Source organism: Myotis lucifugus, unplaced genomic scaffold (assembly GCF_000147115.1).
Source record: "Myotis lucifugus unplaced genomic scaffold, Myoluc2.0 scaffold_30, whole genome shotgun sequence".
Classification (NCBI taxonomy): domain Eukaryota; kingdom Metazoa; phylum Chordata; class Mammalia; order Chiroptera; family Vespertilionidae; genus Myotis; species Myotis lucifugus.
In genome coordinates this window covers 4,091,684-4,115,300 of record NW_005871078.1, presented here as the reverse complement: position 1 = coordinate 4,115,300, position 23,617 = coordinate 4,091,684, and the positions used below count along the sequence as shown (strand labels likewise).

At 37.8% G+C, this 23,617-nt stretch overlaps 1 protein-coding gene across 1 annotated transcript in view; it reads right to left on the bottom strand.

Moving 5' to 3' along the window:
• SLC2A13 (solute carrier family 2 member 13) overlaps nt 1-23,617 on the bottom strand; it is a gene marked incomplete at its 5' end in the record, with an annotated part of 284,652 nt that overhangs the window by 109,118 nt on the left and 151,917 nt on the right.

The following is a 23,617-nucleotide window of genomic DNA, read 5'->3' as shown; positions in this document are numbered from 1 at the left end:
GATATAAGATACTGCTACTCGTCGATTTCCTGCTGCTGCATATCAGTTTGAAATTCAGATTCTGGCTTGTTGGGGGACCCCACAGCCATTCTCAGTCTCAATGATTCACTAGAGGGTTTACATGTAACTCAGAGGACCCTGAAGTTATTATAGTTACGATTATATTACAGCAAAGGGATTCAAAGTAAAACCAGTAAGGGAAACGGATCTTAAGTCTGTAGGAATCCAGGTGCCAGCTTCCAAGAGTCTAACAGCAAGCAACACAGGACACACTTAATTTCTTCAGCAAGAAATAGACAGTATGACACTGTCTACCAGGGACGTTCATTCAAAAACCAGCGCCCAGGGTTTTTATGGGGAGGTAGTCACCCCCCGCTGAGCATGTAAAAAAAATTCCAGCCTCCGAGAGAAAAAAAGATGTTCAATTGAAACCCCATTGTTTCTAAAAAATAGTTCAGACACAGTACACAGTGAGCCACTCCTGCCATTAAGAGAAAGTTTTCAATGAGTGTAGGGAACGTCATCATTCAAGTTCCCAAACACCAGCCTAAGGCCAACCTGATGAGCCGGCCATTCTAAGGACAGCAGTCCTAGGCCTGGTATGCTAGCTCTTCTCTGCACAGCCTCTCTTTAGGCTACTTCAAGACTTCAGGTTAGGACACTCTCTCCTCTGACTGCCGCACACCACAAAGTATGGAGAATGTTCTTGTTGACTAGACTGGACATCACAGATAATGCAGGCAAATTCAATGCCCTATCATCTGCCTCTTCTGATAGAAGAATGGATCTCATTTTAGGCACCAGCACTTCTTTAAACGCCCTTCTCTGCTGTAGCCAATAAAGTAGCCTGCAAGCCACTGGGGAGCAGGACAACACTCCATTTATTTTTGTCTCCAGAGTTCTTTGTGCATCCTACTTTTTAATGCATACTTGCTGAATGAATACCTACAGCCCAAGAGGTAAACTTGCCGTGCCCCTGAACTCGTGGGTCTTCCACACTGCCTCTTGGTTGTGCAGCTACTCCTGAAACAAATGCGCACACGCTCGTGCACACACGAAGGGCATGTGGAACTTCTGACACAGACATGTAGGCAAACTAACTGAATATCAAAGGTACAATGGCTGCTTCAGGGTAACTAGTTTAGGGTAACTAGAATAGGGCTTATGTTCATAATAACAATTTAAAAAGCAAAATAACCTGCTGGTCTTACCAGATACAAAAACTAAGCTGGAAATATACAGGATGGGGCAAAAGTAAGTGTATAGTGGTGTGTGAAACACAGAGTTTATTCTTGCAATAAACTCATTTATTAATTGCAATCATTTATTAATCATTGTATTATTTTCCATACCACAACCATAAACCTACTTTTGCCCATCCTGTATTTTGTTTCTTGCTACATTCTGGAGAGGTAGCAGCTTGGAAACATACCTGGAAAACACCCTGCATTCAGCATCTTTGTCTTGCTGGTCTGGCTGCTCTCCACAGATCCCAGATGTAATAGCTCATAAGCAGCCTGTAATACTGTTCATCCAAGCTGCACAGTGTGCTGTGCGCCTGGCAACCTCCCTCTGTGGGAAGCGTGGCTGCAGATGACGAGCTGAAAATAAAACTAAACTCCAGGCTGAATGGATCATCATGATTTTAATTAAGTCTCTAGAAGAGTTCTTTCATTTTGTGGCCACCCTCTACCCCCCGCCACCTCTTATTTACAAATCTGGTCTAAGAATATTATCTTTAAGTAAACAAGGCATTTTGAATCAAAGTACAATAAATTTGTATATGAGAATTTTCCTCAGTTTAAGTCTTACAAATGTTGCTGATTTTAATACAGGATGTTATTCTTTAAGAATCTAATATCTATAACTATAAATATTCTGAAACAGTGCAGAATCAAAAAGCTAGAAAAAGCTCAGGAAGAAATCATGTATATCCTTTTAACCTAAAAAAAAGTTCTGCTACAAATTTAAACAGATGTTGATATGGCACTAGGCTTTTATTAAAATACCTAGAAAAAATTTTCCACCTACAAAAATTTTCCCATAATTCCATGGCTAACTCATTCCACTGCCTCTCATAGATGAGATACCCTTGGAAATTTTTAATCAAAATACCTTGGGTTGTGCTGAATAATAATAATCTGTTAATGATATCTGGCTTAAACAGTATACTCATAATTTACTTCTCAAGTGAAGTCAAACAGCTGATTAAAATGATTTTTAACTAAGAAACATCCTACATTCTAAATATACTTCAACTTTCTCACTACAAATTTGCTTGTGATAAAATTCACCTCTGTTAGATAAGGTCTAATTCTTGTATGCTGTTTGTTTTCAATGGAGACCATTTTATACGGCACAGTTTTCTACTGTCTTTTATACCCCTAGTCCTCAACCCCTAAATAACTCCAGTTCCCATTTCCTATCTTAAGGAAAGAAACAGAAGCGATGGGCAAATTGACTGACTCTCTATTTGAATAACTAAGCAAGCTTGTTAACTAAATTTCATCAGAGGTAATTGTCACTATTCCTACTGTCTATGAGGATTAAATGTATATGTACATATGTGCATACGCACACATAGTAGATATATAAATCACTAATAACTCTTCCCAGTATTTCCTCTAATCTGAAAGAAAAAGCTTAATTTAGTCAGCTTCCCTGATAGTTAAACCTGGTGGTTGTTGTTTTTTGTTTTTTGTTTTTTTGGTTGTTGTTCTACTGGATCTCTGCTACGCTCTATGTTGCTAGGCAACCAAGAGGATGAGGATGGGGTGGTGGCAGAGAGTTTCAGTTGCATTGTTCAGGCCAAGCAAATATTAAAATAATTACTAAAATTCTTATTAAAATCAGAACTATTTAAATGTAAGGGGTTCAGTTGTCTTTTGTGATTATTTTAAATCAAAGGTTAATAAAGTAGAGATCACTGCAGTAATGTTTTTCCACACTTTACTTGAAGTGTGAACGTATGCAAAACCATTATGAGGGAGGACAGAGGAGGTCAGATAAAATTTGTTCTGCAATGTCCATCAGGAAGTACAAGGTATATTTACTTCATTCTTTTTATAAATAGAAAAGTTATTTGTTTTAATTTTTGTCCCTCAGATTTCTTCCATTGTATATAGTGAGCTATTTAAAAAAAGAAACTAAGCAAATAAACATATAAATCAAGGTAAATGAATAAAAGTTTTACTACATTTATATGCTATCATATTAATGCTTAATTAGTTATTATTGCATTTCAGTAATCCTTTACAATTTTCTTGGTGATTTAAATAATATACAAACCTTCTAAATAGGAAAACTATTCTATTTTATTGGCTCTTACAATTAGGAGTATATATTTAGTTTTTGAAATATTACATATTCATGAAAATCAATTAAGATATAAAATGATGAAAGAGAACATATGTATTATCTATAGACACAGTTGAGCAAATTTAAATTGTTTATGTTGATTTCCTAATTTAATTGTCTCAATTGAGAAACAGAAAATATTTGTTCACTGAGTTTACAAACTGATCCCTAGTTTTACAAGATTCCAAAAATCTATATGGCACTCAGGATGAATTTTCCCATAAAAAAGTGGAAGTTAGAGATCCAGGGTTCTCACAAAACCCTATGAAATCCACAATGTACCTGATTTATACTACCAATAGAATATAGAACCTGTCTGTAATGTAGAGGGATATGTTAATGACTGGGGAAAGTTGTCCAATGATCCCGTTTTGAGTGCTAAGATTACCTATCCTGTACACATTATCTTAGAAAGAGAATCAGATGCATCTCACTAATCACCTTTCTAAGGAAAACTCTCTGGACTGTGGAACAGAAAGCTCTGAAGGTCCAGAAAGCATGTGGACTGGATACTAGTCCTGGCAGTAGTTTATATGCCATTAACAGAAGCCTACCTGATTCTTTCTCTAGTTATTCAGCCCAAGTGCTCTCCTGGGTACTGGAGAGAGAATGGAGTCTAGAGTCTACATTCCCGACCCACCCATTCTCTTCCCGTGGCCATCCAACCTTTACAATCACACCCTCAAAAGTGTCAGTATATTGGAGCTCTGGTGGGAGGCTACATGGGAACCAGCAAGGGAGGTGTGGGGGCGGGTGAGGGTGGCTGCACAATTTACACACCACAAGAATAGTCAAGACCAACTACTGTAGGGTTGAAGATTGAGGGGCCCCTTTCTTCTTAAATTTCTCTTCCTTTCTTAATTCATTCCAGCAATAGTGAGGAATAAGTTGCATGAAGGTGATATAGATTCCAAAAGAAACACCTCAGGTAACAACTAGAATTGTGAGAAGGGCAAAAATACCTTGAAATGTGAATGTTTTCTTCTTGTTAATTGTGTCTCCCTATTGTTGGACACCCTGATGTTTCTAATAGTAAAACCCTCCAGACAACCTCAAAATTCTGAGCTTGCTTTGGGATTATAGGTAAAAAGAAAACTCTACATGGCTGCATTTTGTTCATCAAAACCAAGAAAGAGAAACCTGAAGCTGAAGCCACAGATTGTGTTAATGAAGAAGAGAGAAGAGGAGGAAGGTGGAGGGTGGGAAGGAAGGGAAAAAATTATAGGGTGTGGCTGAGGAGAATGAGATGCAGCTCAAGGGGAGAAAGCTGGGATGCAAAGAGATTGGGACAGTGGTGTCCAGGATGAGTTCCTGGGAGCAAAGCAGGTGTTTACCTGACTTTACCCCCATCCTAATATTCAGATCGATACTTCCTCTACCATAAGCACTGTGAAGCCTTGGTGGCAGGGGTGAGGCAAGAAGCACATAGTGTTAGTTATCTGCGAGGGCCAGAAAAACAGACCATGTGTCTGAGGAAGATGGAAGGACAATCTGGGGGGCAATTCAGAACAGGTGTGTAGCTGGCAGTGTGGCCTGAACTGTTACTTATAATTGAAGAATACAGATAAAACCGAAATGAGCTGTACATCAAGATTTGAAAATTAAGCACAAAGAAAGGTTTTGCTTAAAAATTGATTATATTAATATAGGGGGAAGTTCATGGAGGGTAGAAACAAGTAGTGCTCAATAGATATTTAGTGAACATATATTTTCCATGTTTGGAAACCTCTAGGATAAAGATTGATAATGGAAGAAAAATATTAATATTTTGTGCTCATCAATTTTCAAATAAAGATAAAAGGATTATACTAAAATCTTTAAATCAGACACTGCTGTGAGGTCTAAATAATTATTTCCCAATCATGCCATTCCTTTATAAGTCACTTCCTTTTATTTCTAAATTCTATTTTAATACGCTTTTCTTCTCTGCAATTGCGAGAGAAATGACATTTACAAGAGGACTGCCAAATTTACCCAATAACAGCACGTGAACAGCTTGTATCTGTCAATAATGTGGCACAAAATTAAAAATCACCATTTAATTGTTTTGGATCTAGTGCTCTTTGTTTTGCCTACTATTAATATTTCAAAAGAATGTGTTCATCTTTAATTTATTGCTATAATATTGCTGAATACTCATTTCATACCTGCTCAAATTTCTTAAATGTAAGAAATTTGAACAGGTCCAAAATTATAAAAATAACCAATGGACATAAGACACTGGGGGTAGGGGAGGCCAGGGGATTGTCAAGGGCAGGAAAAAAAAAAGGAGACATATGTAATACATTTTGTAATACTTTAAGCAATAAAACAATAAAAAAATCAAAACACAATGTTGCTTATATAAATAAAGCCAATCTTTGTGTAGAAATGAAGATACAGAAACAAAGCTCTCATGGTTATTGCATGAGCTTAAGATAACATTACACTCTGTTAGGTGTTTCTGCAAGACACTCAGAACATAGGGCCCAGTGAATATGTTCAAATTTTGGCCTTGGCAAGAACACGGCTAAATGTAGCTTAAAGTAACAATATCTTTTAAAATTAATGTCTATTTTTATTTACTGAGCTGACTTTAGAACCTCACCTTTGTCCATATACTTTCACTTATTGACACTATTTTTAGGTCAACTGTTTTTTGTTTGGTCACTAAATATACACAGGGTATTAGAAGGTGAACTGAACTGGCTTCTGCTGTGAAGTCAAGGTAGTCAAGGGACCTGGTTTTAGATTCAGCCACATCTCTAACTGTGTTGTGTTGGACACTTTATGTAATCTTTCTGGGTCTAAGTTGTTCAAATGGTGCTAATGAAACATACTTATGAAATTTCATTGGAAGTTAATTGAGAAAATGTAGATAATTTGCACAGTGTGGGTATTCAAAGAGTATCAGTTCTCTTCTCATTTCTCTTCTTTAATTTTTTATGAGGTTAAATAACATAGAGAACATCTGCCTAGATACACAGGGAATCCATAAACGTCTAGCTCTCTCCTCCCTCCCTTTCCATTGTCCCCAGGTTACTATAAGGTGTTTGAAATGAAAGGCAAGTTCAGAGAAGCTCTGGTATTTTACTACAATAAAAAGCAACATGGCGGGGGGGGGGGAGCTCTGGTTTACTATGTTATTGGGGGACAGTTAAGGTACAGCAATTCCCCCTTTAAAAAGGACCCTTAAAAAGACCCACTAGCATTACATGGCTTTCTCAAAGCCATTGAAAGAGGAAGGACTAGACCCCGGTGCCCTGCCTCCCTGTGCAGTACTGTCTACCTGTCATGTGCACATACAGCTCCTTCTTGAATAAACTACAAACACACTAATAACCCCAGAAAGTGATATTTATTATTATATAAGTAGGTCCATTTTAAATAATTGCCATATTTTAATAAAGATATCTTAATTTGTATCATTTAACTGTTTCTTTGACGCAAATGGTCTTTTAGTCTATTCTTATGGAAAAGAAACTATGCATTTACGTTCTAACCACCTATGTGGTAGAGTTAAAACTTGGATAAACCTCAAGTAATTTCTTTGAAAGGAATAGCCATTGTCAAGTCACCAAGGTGTTGCAGGGGATATTTTCCCAAGTCTAATTGTTTTCAGACATAACCACTGCCCGGCTTTACTGCATGACCACCTGCCTCCTGCTAGATGGATTTCTCTTCTGTTCTCCCGCACCCCATCTGTTTCAGCAGAGGAAATCAACAACCTTGGGAACCCACAGAACATGTCTGACAGCTGCAGAACTCAGATTCTCAGTTCAACAAACTGTGACTCACAAGACTCTGTGACAGGAAAAACATTCACCGCTACAACCTGGTGGGTGGGTACGGGTGTAGGGGGTGGTGTGTGTGTGTGTGTGTGTGTGTGTGTGTGTGAGAGAGAGAGAGAGAGAGAGAGAGAGAGAGAGAGAGAGAGAGAGAGAGAGAGAGATTTAATTAGTTTGGCTAAAGGAAGAACATGCCAACCTTTTTTATTTTAATCAGAATTGGGATCTCATGGATCTTTCATGGCCTTAAGATAACATTACACTCTGTTAGGTATCTCTGCTATACACTCAGAGCACACAAGGGATATGTTCAAATTTTGGTCCTGGCAAGAACACAGCTAAATGCAGCTTAAAATAGCAATATATTTTAAAAATTAACATCTATTTTTATTTACTGAGCCGTCTTTACAACCTGGTGGGTGGGTACGGGTGTAGGGGGTGGGGTCTAGATACTTTCAATGATTGACACTATTTTTAGGTCAACTGTTTTGCTGTTTGGTCACTAAATATGCAGTGTATTAGGCATATAACCTGTTTTGGGGCTGTTTTAAGATACTGTTACCTCACTCATCCTGTGCTCTACCTTTGTGATAATTAGATTTAATACAAATTAGGGAACAAAAGAAAAAAGCACAAGAGGACTTACAAAAAAGGGTTTTTATCCAGCCCTTAACCTTTCTTGACATATATTATTTTCAATGTAAGAGCAGTACCTCAAAATCACATATAGTTTCTTATTTTGATTACTCCTAGACAAGGGCCTGTTTCCGTTGCCTTCTGCAGTGTTGGCGCCCTTCCCTGGAACAGGGTCTGAGAAGATTGTGAGTATTAAGGAAATTACTAAGCAGCACACTACGATGTAATCCAATATTAGAGTCCTTTAACTGGAAATTTAAAAAGACTCAAGAATGGGGAGGGGAGGTCCTAAAATTAGGACTGCACAGACAAGAGGAAGAAATGGCTTAGAATCAGAGGTGTGCAGGCACGTTGCTAGGATGCTGTCAGATGGACAGCATTGCTTAGTCAAATGTAGCCACTCTTTACAAGAGCTTCCTGTCCCTGCTTTTTCAGAAACTCTGGGTTGCTTTTGATTCTGACCAGAGGATGCTCACTCCTGCCTCCTATGATGAGCTGGAAAAGCTGGTCCAGCCTCTGAGTACCAGGTAGAAAAGGGTAACTCAGGGGTCTCAGCCTTACCCCACAGCCCTCTTTCCCCACATGGGCAACTCTCCTAGCTCAGCAGATAAGAACTGCCTAAGATTCTAATCATTTATAGGGTAATGTGTCATATATGCAATTAAATTTTTCTCTTTTAAGTTAAGGATGGGTTTGGTAATCATTTGTGAAAACTCTCTCAGCATTGATTTCCATTGGCATCTACACCCCATGATCATAGTAAATCATAATAAATTATTATTATTACTAAACCCTACCAGGACTACCAATTCTGGACAAGATGGAGAACTGCCATGGCTGCTGGATTTCTTTCGCAGATACATCCCAGAGCTATTACAGATGATACTGTGTCTTGGTAGTTTTCAGAACCTTAGCAAGTAAAATAACAGCTACAACAACAAGACCCCCTGGGGGAGCAGGAAGAAGTTGTTCTAATATGGATGGGAAAGTTACCATCTAAAAAGTCAGAGTCGACAGCCACAGACTCTAGTTGGCCCTTTTCTCTCCCAGAGTTCCCTGGTTCAAACATCACTTGCCCAGTCACCTTGATGTGATACGAGAGCAGCTCCTGCTCAGCACACCCAGAAACCACAGGTGACATCGTGGCAGCTCCAGACTCCGCTGGAGTGAGGAGCCTTTCCCAAGGACCACCGAGAAGGCTCCAAGTGTTCTCTACCTCTCTCTTCTGCACCTGTGTAAACTCCAGACAGAGATTTTTGTTGTGTTTCCTTCCTCAGACACACAACAGGTAACCCCTGAATAGCTGCTAAATGAATGGGTAAAGAAGAAAAGAGAGTGGTTTTGGATGTGACCACAGATGCACAACTAGGAAGCATAGAGTAGTCTCAAAGTGTCTCACACAATGACAGATCTCTGGAAAGTATCGGCAAGATGTGTTCTAAATTCCAGCCAAAGCAAAGAGAGAAGTAAATCAATGGTGAACAATAACTCAGTAAAATCACTGTTGCCTGAATAAACATAAAACAACAACAACATAGAACAAAAACTCCAGATGATGCCATTATGAAAGAAAGGGGGGCTATAGTAGAGAAGTTGAGAGACTGCTAGGACTGTTATTGAGGGGGGATGACAGAGTTATTCAGTTTTATACACTAGAAGGTAAAAACAAATATGATTCTTAATAAATTAGAGATAACAGAAGAAAAATAGTATGTGTAACTTTTGAACAAAAAGAATAAAGCCCAAGTTATCAATATAATAGAGGTAAGAAAAGAGAGCAAAACACCATGATGAATAAAAACATGAAATAAGATGGCAGAAATAAAATCTCCATGCAATAATGAATATAATAAAAATACATTAAAAGACTATAATCAAAAGACTGACTCATATCAGATTTACAAAAAAAAAAATCTATCATTAAATTGTCCACAAAGAATGGTTGATGGAGATGGAAAAAATACATAAGGTAAATCTTAACCAAATGAAAGATTAAATAACAATTTAAATTGTGAGCAAATAATTTAAGGAGAAAACATAAATAATTTGCTCATAAAATAACATTAATAAGACATAATGCTCACAAATATATATTCATCTAATGTATAACCATTAACTGATAGAAACAGGTACAATTTTTCACTGGAAATTTTTTTATCCACACCTGAAGATATATTTTTATTGATTTTAGAGAGAGAGGGAGGAGAGGGAAGAGAGAGAGAGCCATTGATGTGAGAAACAGCGATTGGTTAACCCTCCCCCCATATGTGCTCTAACCAGGGATCAAACCCACAACCTGGGTTATGTGCCCTGACTAGGAATCAAACCTGCATAGGACAACTCTCCAACCAACTAAGCCACCTGGCCAGGGCTTCATTAGAAATTTTAATACAACTCTCCTGGAAATGGATAGAGTAAGTAGAAAAAATAAGCATGTACATAGTAAATGTGAATCACACCATTAACAAGTTTAATTTTTAAAAAAAGTAATAAAATTTCACCCAACAAACACGAAATGCTCATTCTCTTCAAGAATATATAAATGCTTTATGTATTAGACTACAATGGACATCTCAACAAATTTTTAAAAAAATCAATCTATGCATCATTATCTCTCCATTAAATTCAACAAAGCTTTAAATCAATAACAAAAAGGAAACTTAAAAAAAAAAGGTCAGGAAACTAAATAGTTAAATGAACTCATGGTTAAATGAAGTGAAAGTAACAAGACAAATTATAAAACACTTAAGAGCTGAATGACATGTCAAAGGCTGTGTGAGATGAATCTAAAGCAGTGGAGTGAAGTGCAGAGATTTAAATAGATTTTTCACATCAAATGAAAGATGAAAGCAAGCGAGCTCAGCATCCTACACGAGAAATGAAGAAATGGAGTATCTGCTTACAACGACGATGGAAGAAGGACAGGTACCAAAATTCACCCTACTACCGTAAACAATCAGAAAACCAGGTGAACTAGAAAGAAACGTGTTTTCAGACTTTGGACAAGAGGCAGAACAGGACAGAGAACATTGTGAGAAGGGAGAAAAATGAGGTGTGCTGTACAGGTAGCACAGCCACTTTCCAGACTGTCACACAAGGAGAGAGAGGACTTAGCAGTGGAGAGGAGAGCTGCACAGAGGGATAGAGTATTCCAGAGGACTGCACCGGTTCTCCTGGAGCCTCTGTGAGTAACGCTCAGTGCGTGTGAGCGTGTGTGTGTGTGTGTGTGTGTGTGTGTGTGAAGAAACTGCTGAGGTCAGAAAAGAACCAACAAGAGAGCAGGTAGAAAAGCATCCCCTGGAGCTCACGCAGGATAGGAAGTTTGTGGACAGCAGCCAGAGTGGACTCCCAGGACACTGAGTACCATCCTCAGCAGGGTACGTCTTCAGTAGTTGCACTACATTGAAACTAGTTCTGGAACTGCCTGATAAAGCTTAAAAGCAAGACATGAAAGGACCACACTATTTCCAAGTGACCAAGGCATGTCTTGTCAGGATCGGTGAAGGGTTTAAGATTTTTACCTATTTGTAAGGTAGAAGTTAGCTTATTATTTTTCACGGATGCTGGCAGGAGAAACAGACGACAGGGTCAGAGACCCCCCACCACACACACACACACACACACACACACACACACACACACACACACCTCAGTTACTCAAGGGAGAGCAAGCAGCATGAACATCGCATCAACTGGCAATGGTTCTCCCTTGACCCCTAAGTCCTTGCTGGCAAACACAAGGGGGCCTACATGGATGACTGCTCACACAAAGGTTACACTATAGGAGATGAACACGGAACTCGGGGGAAATGTAGCATTTTTACAGCAGGTGAAGCAAGCTTGTTGTTTGCCTGAGGGTTAGGAAGATGCGACCTATTTCTCAAGGCTGTTCATTGCAAACACCACCCTGAGAAATTACCCTTTAGCTGGTAAAAATATACATAAAAACTCTTACAACCCAATTACAACAAGACGTACATGCAACAAATATTTCATCTAAAAGAGATTTATGGATGATAGAACCAACACTCTAGGGCAAGAAAGTCCAGGAGTCCAGACCATAATTAAAATACACAAATTATGAAGGGAAAACTGTTGAGTATACAACAAAGGCAATTCAGAGTTAGTAAGTAGATGACAGAGCTAACAAGTGGATTAGATATTTTCACGAGCAAAAGATCACAAGAGATTGATATATGTAGTGCATAAAATATACCTTCAAATCAGCCAGAAAAACCATGAGAGAAATGGGTAAAATATATGGATGGTCATGCCTGGAAAAGGAATTATCAATAACTAATAAGCTTAATAATCAGAGTAATGCAAATCTAAAATACTAGATAACAATACATACCTACAAGATCGCCAACATTTATGAAGTTGTAGAATAAAAAGTGTTGAGGAAGGCAGGAGTTGAGAATGGAAACCCTTACACATAAATTCTTAGAATGAAAATGGATAAAGCCACTGCTCAGAGTAATCTAAAAAGACTTGGTCAAATTAAGAATAATATCCTAGAATCCAGATTCCCAATTCCTGGGTATATATCTCAGAAATGTCCTCGTAGAGGTTTATGTGGAGATATGTAAGATAATGTTCATTACATGACTGTCTATAAAAGCTAAGAGTAGGAGACACCTAGATTCTCCATCAGTAGGAATATGGATATATTAAACTGTTATATAAATATGTTAGAATAAAATAGATCAGTCAAAAACTTTAAAATTCCATATAACAACCTAATATGAATGGGAAATGTTAGAGAACAAGATTTCTAGGACAATAGCACAAAACAAATTTAGTCAAAATAAGCACTTATTGGATTGAAAGAATGTATGTTAAATACATTGAGCATTAAATTCATAAGTCCATTGAATTTCTACTGGAAAGGAAAGACTGGGAGGAAATGTATTAAGAAAAGAAAAGTCATATATGGAATAATAATGATAATGTACAAAAAGTAGGACAGGGCTGTAGTATGTTTCATAAAAATGAGTATGAGATCATATAAATTTTTCAGTAAAGTTATTCATATTGACAAATGAATTAACTGACAAGAAAAGAAAGACGGAAACAAAGTCAAGAGCAAGGTTTTAATTGGGCAAGCAATAATAATGATGCATAAGATAGTCAGGCAAACAGCCTCGGAGGAAGTAAAATACTCATAGGGCAGCGTCAGACAGCTGATTCAGTCACAGAGAGAAATCATGGTTGAGGAATTAACAGTTTCCTTCTGAAAGGAAACAAACATAGAGAAACTTTTTAAAAAAATTAGCTTATCAACTTTCAGTGAGTAAAAGTCATGACATTTATTGTCATCATTCACAGGGAATTCAAAAATAGCCAGTGATGAAACAGAATTTTTGATTATTACACAGAAATAAAGCCAAAAATAATTCTAGAGTTAAAAATACCAAGACCAAGCTGGTTCATCAAAGTGACAACTGAGGACACTGCCGACTTAAAAATAACCACAATGCCAAATCTCACAAGTCCAAACATTAATCACAGTCATCATAAAAAACTTGAAATTTAAGAGTATATGAGACATAAAGAGCTCAATGACTGACTCCATCATGACAAACCTGATTCATGGAACATTTTCTAAAAAAAAAGAGAAAGTAACCAAGAAGGCTGGATCATGTACTTTAATTCAAAGACAGAATACCTCTAAATGCCTTTTATTCCTGCCTATTTCCAAGGATCTAATCATCCTCAAAGGACAAAGATCTACCACTGAGGATATTCAAAAGAATTTGGAAAGCAAATTAAAAGGGAAAAATTTAAAACCAGCATCTTCAGAATGTTCATAGATTCCTACAGTGACTACTATGAAGGGGCAATGTTAATTTAAGAAATATAAATTAGGATTTTTCAGTTCCATTGTGGCAGATACCTCAAGTAGGGCAGGAGGTACAAATTAAGAATATAGTGGAACCTATCAGGTGTCAAAATGAATTAATTTTTGCCTTTGCTCTCAGTTGTCAGGAAGAAATTTCTTAAGGAATTAAGACCTTTTACTGCTAAGGAAAGTGAAAGTGAGAGTCAAAACTAATTTCTTTCTGCTATTGCTAAAAATCTTAATTCTGAAAATGGAAATCTCAGCCACTAGCCTAATGATACATACTACATGTATCCCAACAGTACACACACTGGCATTCTAAAATGTGAGGAGAAAAACACAATTAATCATGTTTTCTATAAATGTCCCCTTAGAACACAGACTACTAGACCTCACCAGGCAGCGGGTCAGCCTTGGCTCACACCATCATGATATATTAAAAACATCTATCATGAGCACAGCAATAAGCTGACCTCTACAAGAATTTTAAGGTCATGTGTTTAAGTGCTTAATGAATTTGGTGCCATTCTCCTCCCAATGGTCCTGGGAAAGGGGTATATTTTTTTTAAAATATATTTTTATTGATTTTTAGAGAGAGAGGAAGGGAGAGGGAGAGAGATAGAAACATTGATGAGAGAGAAACATTGAAAGGCAGTCTCCTGAACACTCCCTACTGGAGATCAAGCCTGAAACAGACTTTTCTTTTCTCACAGTTTTGGAGACTGGAAATGCCAAGCTAAGGTGCTATTAGAGATGGTGTCTGGTGAGATCTCTCTTCCTGGTTTGCAGATGGCCACCTTCTCATTGTGTCCTCACATCACCTTTTCTCCATGCAAGTGCAGAAAGACAACATACTCTCTGGTCTCTCTTCCTTTCTTTATAAGCATTCAGTACTATCATAATAGAGTCCTACATCTATGACCTCATTTAACCTTAATTACCTCCTTAAAGGCTCTATCTCCAAATATGGTCACATTGAGGGTTAGGACTTCAACATTTTGGGGAGGAGCACAATTCAATCCATAACATAAACATAGACACACACACACACACACACACACACAAAATAATAATTCCATAATATAATCTAGTATACTGCCCATACTCAAATATCTCCAATTGTCTCAAGGTTAATTGATTAAAGAAGCCTTAAAAAAAGATTTTAAATTTTCAACATCTATTGTCTACTTTGTTCATATATAAAGACTAGAGGCCTGGTGCACAAAAATCTGTGCACTCTAGGGGAAGGGGTCCCTCAACCCAGCCTGTGCCCTCTCGCAGTCTGGGACCCCTTGGGGGATGTCCACCTGCTGGCTTAGGCCCGCTCCCCAGAGGATCGGGCCTAAGCTGGCAGTCAGACATCCCTCTGGCAGCCCGGGAGCCCTCAGGGGATGTCCACTTGCCAGCGGGGAGCAGGCCTAAGCTGCAGTCGGACATCCTTAGCGCTGCTGAGGAGGCGGGAGAGGCTCCCACCACCACCACTGTGCTAGCAGCCTTCAGCCTGGCTTGTGGCTGAGCAGAGCTCCCCCTGTGGGAGTGCACTGACCACCAGGGGGAAGCTCCTGCATTGAGCATCTGCCCCCTGGTGGTCAGTGTGTGTGTCATAGTGACCAGTCATTCCTAGTCATTCTGCTGTTAGGGTCAATTTGCATATTACCCTTTTACTATATAGGATAGAGGCCTGGTGAATGGGTGGGGGCCGGTTGGTTTGCCCTGAAGGGTATCCTGGATCAGGGTGGTGCTCCTGCTGGGGTGCCTGGCCAGCCTGGGTGAGGGGCTGAGGGCCATTTTCAGGCTGGCCACACCCCCTTCAGGGAGGGGGTCCTGCTGGGGTGCCTGGCCAGCCTGGGTGAGGGGCTGATGGCTGTTTGCAGACTGGCCACAACCCCTTCAGAGTGGGCGTCCCCACTGGGGTGCCTGGCTAGCCTGGGTAAGGGGCTGAGGCCCGTTTTCAGGCTGCCCACAGCCCCTTCAAGTTGGAGGGGTCCCGATGGGGTGCCTGGCCAGCCTGGGTGAGGGGCTGATGGCCGTTTTCAGGCTGGCCACACCCCCCGGTGACCCAAGCTCCCAGCCTCTCCTATTTTTCTTTTTTTTTCTGGGATTTATTTATCTTCTATAATTGAAACTTTGTAGCCTTGAGCAGAGCCCAGGGCTGGCCAGGGCAGGCGGGAAGCTTGGCTTCCTCCATCACCGGGGGCAACCCAAGCCTCCTGTCGCTCTAGTTCCATGGCTGCCACCATCTTAGTTGGGTTAATTTGCATACTCATTCCTGATTGGCTGGTGGGCTTGGCTTGTGGGTGTAGCAGAGTGGTGCAGTGATGGTTAATTTGCATCTTTCTCTTTTATTAGTGTAGATGAATAAGAAACCAACACTACTCTTAGTTATAAAAGTGAGAGAGATAAGATATCCAGTAGCCTAAGACCAGAGCCGAATTACAGTTACAGAATGATGTTGTAGAGTGATGGTCAAGAGGGATCACAGATGGCTGGGACAGACCTTAGTAAGTATAACTGAGCTTTAAGTGTTTACTGACACAATGGCTAATTCATAGTTTATATTTTTAATAAAATAGCCTTGATAACTAAAATACAAACAAAAAAACCATTAAGAAAGAATTGTTATTCTTATTGTAAACATTAACATTATTTACCTATGACTAATTTGTCATTTATCAATTTTCAGGATGGAAAACTTCAGGTACCTCAGGTTCATTCTGACCAAGTAGTCCTTGTATTTCCAGGTATTCCTTTTTTATTTTTGATATAGTCTTTACTCAGGCTGCTTAAGGCCTTCAACATTTTCACCACTTTCTCTTTGTTCAGACCTACACTTGCAAGGTCCTTCTACTGTTTCCTTATATACAGCCTCTGCACTCCACATTTATCTTGTCTACTGTGCCAGACCAATTGTCTCAAGTGCATACTTTGTCAGTCTCTTCTTCAGAACCTTTTATAGCACCCCACCACCTACAAAATAAAGTTCAGTCCTCTTCTGTCTCCTATTCCTACCTGTGTCACCAGATTCTCACCTGAACTCTGTGTCCTTCACTCTCTTGAACAAGATGTGCTTAGAGCTGAAGCTTGACTAAAACTCTTTTGCTCATATGAAAACACTTTGCCTGCTCAAGGGCACCACTCCAGCAACCTTTCTTCTTTCTCCTGCATCATTTGTTTCCTCTCTACTGAAACATTCCCATCAACATTCAAACATTTAAAACACACACAACACACACACACACCTTTTTTGACCCCACTTACCCTTAAAAAACAAGGCAGTTGAAAAGACTTGGTTGTATTCACTGTTACTTTTATCCTCTTATTCTTATAATTAGGTTTTTGATTGTACCACTGTATCTCAAGGTCACCCATGTTATCCACATTGTTGTATGCAATATAGCCAGTTCTTAGCCCTTCCATTACTTGGCTTATCAACAACATATCTGACACAGCTGATCACTCCCTCCCCCTCCCACCTCCACTTGGCTTGCAAGACACAGAATTTTCTGGGCTGCTCCTTTTCCTTGGCTGGATCCATCTCATGCCAGTGCTCCAGGGACATCTTTGGATCCCATTTCTTTTAGCTTCCTTGCTGATTCCACGCAGCTTCATGGCTTTAAATACCATCTACCCATTGCTGTCTCCCCCATTCATATCTCAGACATGACAGCTTCTCCCAACTCCTCTCCCCACATAAACATTAGTACACAGACTACTCAAATTTAACGTGTGCAAAGCGAATCCCTCATCCTCCCCCAAACCGACTCTTCGGTGTTCTTCTAACACACCAGGCACTTCTCAGAGTTCTGGCATGTGCTCTCTCCTCTATGCTCTTCCTCCAGACACACTCATGCACTATTTCCTCAATTCTTTCAGCACTGATCTTAAAGGGTCACCTTCACAGTGAGGGCTCCGCTGAACACTTTAAAATTCTACCTCCCCCTACCCCAGCCTTTCTATAATCCTTTCCATGTTCCATTTATTGCCTTCTAAAATATTATATACTTTCTTTTAAAAATACATTTGTATTGATTTGAGAGAGGAAGGAAGAGGGAGATAGAAACATCAATGATGAGAGAGAATCATCAATCAGCTGCCTCCTGCATGCTTCCCAGGGGGGGATGGAGCCCTTGACCGGAATCGAACCTGGGACCCTTCAGTCTGCAGGCCAACACTCTATCCACTGAGCCAAACCGGCTAGGGCTAAAATATTATATACTTTCTTTATGTTGCTTATTATCTGTCTTCCATTGGAATTTAAAAATCCATATAGGTCGGTTGCCTGTTTTGTTCCCAAGTGATCCCCAGTGCTAGAACACTACCTGACATATATAGTAGGTGCTCAAAAAGATGTTGTGCTCTTAACTGGTCTTATGCACTATATTTTCTGGATCATATCTATTACATTCTACTGTATCCCTATGGTACTATATATGCTATGTGCACTAATTATATTTGTATGTATTTAAGATATACAACTTGATGTTTTAAAATACATATACATTGTGAAATAATCACCCCAGTCAAGCTAATTAACATATACATCACTTTATATAGTTACCACTGTTTTTCCCATATATGTTATTTGACTAATCAGAACGCTTTCCTGATTTACAAGATTTTTTTTCAAATCTTAACCTCTAAAACAAAGAATTTAATTCAAATAAAGTAATTTTGTATCAGACATTAATCCCACATCCCTGTAAATTCAACAGTTAGTCCTAAAGAAGGGCAGGGAAGATGTCATTCAACCTCTGACACCTTCTCTATGCTGAGCAATGAGGTTGCACATATCATCGGAAAGGAATATTCAATAATTTTTACCATATTCATATGTATCTATGAAATGGGATGGATGCTGAGTACACATATGCACAGAGTATTAGAAAGAGTTAAAGAAAAACTCGTTAGGTATAACCAGATCTGAAGTGTCTAGATGTTTGTAGACTATGAATATTTCAATATGAAAAAAAATATAAACTGTATATGTTGTAAATATCCTTCTTGGTTTAAGAAAAACATCACTAGTATAAAGAAAACCTTAATATTTCCACATTAAAAAAGGCAACCCTGTGATTATGGAAAATTACATTACAGATAGCAAAATAATGTTGAAGTCTTATATCTGTTTTATGCTAAGGAACATCATGGTGTTTTGTAAAATGAAAAAAAAAATCAAAATCTGCTGATATTTTACTCCCTTTTCCATTTTCTAGGAATGTTTCATTTACTCATTTGTCTAAAAATTTTCCAATATATAAATAACACAGTAATTTTAAGAAATCTGTCAACCCATAGGTTTCAAATTATGGCTATTCTAACATAACTGTATAATTAATATAAATAATGTTTAAAAGGACACACTCAAATATATAACAGAGAGAATCTACACAAACCAAATATTTTATAAAATTCATAAAAACCAGAAATTTTTACCTTTCCTGAAAGTCGTAAGTTAAAGTCATCACTGTTTTAGAAAGATTTCACTTATTTAAAGAGGATTCTTCTTACATGTATAAATATTTTGTGATAATGATTAAATGTGAAAAATTCTACAGGGCCTACCTCAGCATCCTTTCTGTCCCCAAAGGTGTTTGTTATGCTAATTTTTACATGATTTTTGCTAAAGGGAACTTGGCACCTTGATATGCTTATTATCTCTGAATAATGTTTTAATTAGCCCCTTTGTTACTTAGGAGAACAGCTGTGAAATATTAGCAAACTAACCCCAGGCAGAAAGTCCCATCTGGCCAGTGCTCACCTAGGGAAACCCACCTTCTTACAGTCTAAGATGCTCCCTGCCACCACTCTATTAAACCCTTCCAGCACTCACTCTATTTATTAATGTAATAATTATTATTAAATTGTTATTAAAATATGTGAGTGATAGTAATCCGTTGTGTTTAAATAATTTTTTTCTCTCAAAGACAGGACATATTTTTTGAAAGTGACATAACTACTCTACGAAAAGATTATTACCCCCTTAGTCCGTTTTAAGACCATCCTACATGTAAACCTCAGGTTTAGAGGCTTGGAAAGATTCAAAGGTATAACAAGTGCAATCAGGAAACATTACAGAAACTTTTATTATGAGAAATTTTAAAAATTCAAACAGATTTATATGATTCTGACATTCATAAAAACCAGAGCAGAAATTTAAATTGTGTGGTCAGAATCCTATCATGAACAAATGAGACATGTAGCATTGTTTTGTAAACTAACTGCTCTTCAAGTATTTTGGCTTATCGCTCACAGGCATTTTAACAGCCAGGTCATTGTTTCAATAGATAATAAACTGATCTTTACAGTTTTACAAATTGAATATACTTCTTACTTTAAAGATAAAGATTTTTTTAGAGGTTTCATTTAGAGAAAAATCTTTTCCTGATGCTATCGGATTGAGAAAAGCTGCTCAGTTGATACAGCAATCCATCAAGGTGTCGTTATAATTAATAGTACCTTCAGAACCAAAGCATTTAGTTTGTTCACATATGAATGGGACAGTAATAGACTTTGCACTAAGCATGTTAAACAGATAAAATTCTTGTCAGCCACAAGTCTATAGTTCATGTGTCATAATCAAATGGCCTGGTGAGTTCAGTAATAATGTTTCTTTCCCATTCTCTTTATCAAATGCTCCAATACATTCTGTGCATTTTACAGAATTTTTTAAAACATTAAACTTTGCAAGTTTAATGCTACCTTTGATCCCTGACACCAAAATATTTGAGGAGTTTAACTTTTTCTAGGTATAGGCTAATGAAAATATACAAAGTAATTGAAAATTGGTGAGCTATATAAATTAAAATGTTGTCTGGAAAGAGTTTAAAAGTATTAATCAAAGCATGTCTTTGTCACCGTTCACCCTCCACCCCCACCCCCTGGGTCATTTAAAATATAAAACCCTAAATAATACACGTTAGTTTAGGATTTCATGCTCTATTAATAAAGTTAACAAAATGTTTAATACTTCAAATAGGATATTCATTATATGTGGTCTGCATTTAGTTAGAATTTATGTTTTTTTAAACAATAAAATATCCAACAGGAAAAGAGTATTTCATTTGCTACTGTTACCCTCAGAGCTGCTTTTCAATACCAGACGTGTTTATGCAATGCTATATAGTAACGTGCCTGGTCTGGTTTATTTCATATTCAGAGATTTTCATTTTAAGTGATATTTAGAAAAACTAAAGGATATGTTTTGATTAATTTGACAAACTTATGAACCTTTCTAGGTATGTTCAAAGCACTATACAAAAGAAATAAAAATGTAGTTATTTCATCATTTATTCAGCTCCTATAATGTGTGCAATAAAAAGATAAATAGTATATACATAATTAAATGAATTAACTTTAAGTAAATTGGGCACACACACATTAAATAAAAGTATACATTAAATAATATGGTAATTGTAAGTTTAGTATCAAATGCATATGTCGTTGAAAATGAATTCAATTTCTAGTAATAAGAGCCTGGAGTGTGTTTAAGAGTTTGTTACTTAGGTTACTTAATTCTTTTTCTATAGCAACATTACCTCTAAAAGATAAAAAAATGTTTTGCCCAATAACATCTTCTCTTTCAAAATATTATAAAATGCTAGACATTTCATACAGCAGAAATAAATTCAATTTCAGAGCACTAATACTTGGTATGCTTTGTCTCAACTTCTGCTTACTGGTTGGGTGAAAAATTTCACTGTTACTCAGATTAGAGGAGTCGATGAAGTAAACCCACACTACTTCTAACATGGAAAGTTACCAATTGAACTTCGCTGCCTGCCCATCCTCCATTTAGGCTCTGATTGCTCTTTCTGTGTGGGTGGTGGGACCAAGAGTGTTTATGTTAATAAATGAGGAATAAATAACATACAGTTAAAATGCTAGATTTTCTACTGTACAGATACAGTTTAAAATTCCAAATATTAAAACATTTTAACAATATTAAGTGTAGAACTAATTTTTAAAAATAAATGTGTTTTTTATTTCAGAGAGCATTTTATTATGAGCACTTTATTAATATTTTTAAATAACTTAGGAAAGACATTCATTTAAACTCAGCTTTATTTTCTCACCCTCTCCTCTAAAATGACTACAAAATAATTAATGGTTTTTAAAATAGGCAAGGATAAACAACACAAGAATGGATGTTTTGGACAACAGGTAGAGAATAGACAAGTGCCAGCTTGCTTAAAACAGTAGAATAAAAGGAACCTTAAGAGAAGCAAGGTGATTTACATGACAGAACTCTAAAAAGGTCTAGGAATTGGAGGCACCAGATATTTTAGACAGTGGCTAAAAACAAGAGTACTGATTGAAAATATTTATAGGAATCAGTTAGAGCCGGCCCTCCTCATCCTAATCTCCCTCCCAGATCCCTTACCCTACTCACACCAGGAGAGGAAACAGCTTTATTGCCTAGAGATAGCGAATAACCATCTTTCAGACTTAAGGACAGCGGGCACAATTAAGGTCAGCTGCAGGGCATGGTCTGAAAATGAAGCTCCACGACCTAAACAATTTGAGGGAGAACAACAATCAAGTCCGGGCGCAGAATAAAATTTCTTATGGCCTCAATTTTTTTTTAACTTCCCATTGAGCATTTCACAGGCAAGTACTGCAAAATACAGAGCCACAAAAAATAAATAAATAAAGTGTCCAGAGAGCATCCAGACCAGAGGGAGCAGGATAATGGAGGCTCCAGGAGGAAGGTCTGCGAGAAAGGCAAGGGGTGGGAAGCAGGACGGAAGGTGGATGTCCTGAGGTTTCTCATTAAAACCATACAGAGAGGGTTTACAGTTCCATTGAAGAATGTATGGGGGAATGTTAGTGAGGGGTGGTACACTGAGCACTGAGAAAATTAAAGGAGGAGGCCATGGTTTACTCTAGGTGAGAAAAAGAGGATGGTGCATATGTATCAGGTCAGGCTCCGGGCAGAGAGTGAGATGGAGAAGGCTGGAGAGCATCGCTGGAGTAGCAAACAGAAGATACGCAGTACAACAGCTAAGCACAGGTAAGCACAGCACACTCAGGTGCTCAGGTAAGAACAACACTTCTGTAGTCCTGACGATGAAAACAGTGAATATTAATGAGTTAATCCAAACACCTGAGATATAACTATGGGTGGGGAGATGCATGAATGTGAATGGCTGGGGGCAGCAGTTGGAGGTATTTCCTCTTCCATCGCGGAAGTCAATAAAGAATTTCAAAAACTGAAATTCATAAAAGTTAAGTAAATATCACTCATTCAGGAATACAGGTGTTAGTATGGAAAAGAAATATCTAGAGGTGACAGCAATCACCTCTGAAGAGCAGAACTTGAGGCAGAGAGAGGGAGGAATTGGGACAACAGCTTTTCGTGACAAACTTTATAGAACCTCGACTCTTGTATGTGTAATACTGGGGTAAAAATTAAACTCAAAATAAAAAACATGAATCACCTTAGACAAAATCTGTGACTTTTTTTAAACCCACAGCATACATGACTCCACTTCAAATAGTCTATTGTTTATTGAAAAAATGGTTAAAAATCAGTAAAACAGAAAAACTTGTTTTACTGTTCTTTAATAGATCATTCTTCAAATCAAACCAGTCAAGCCACTTGATTCATATTCTACCACCGAAATAACCAGCTAACGAACATTTTTCATCTGGTTGTTGAAACTTGATATGATATGCATGCAACCTAAATTAGCAATGATTTTAATAAGCATATTAATTCACAAATTGTCTTTCTAATGAACTCAGAGATAAATACTGTATTATTATATGACTAGTTATATGATTATGCTGAAACTTAGTCATTTCAGTTTTTCTGAGTTTCTAGACTATTTAAATCATAAACTAAATATCCATATTAAAGATAATCATTTATGTACAAACATACAATTTACTAACAATTGATACACAGGAATGATCTTGAGAGCCCTTCATCTCTAATAGTTGCTATCAGAATCACTATAAGCATCATCTACTTCCTCCGTCCCCTACCAGACACAAAATGAACACCCTAATATGA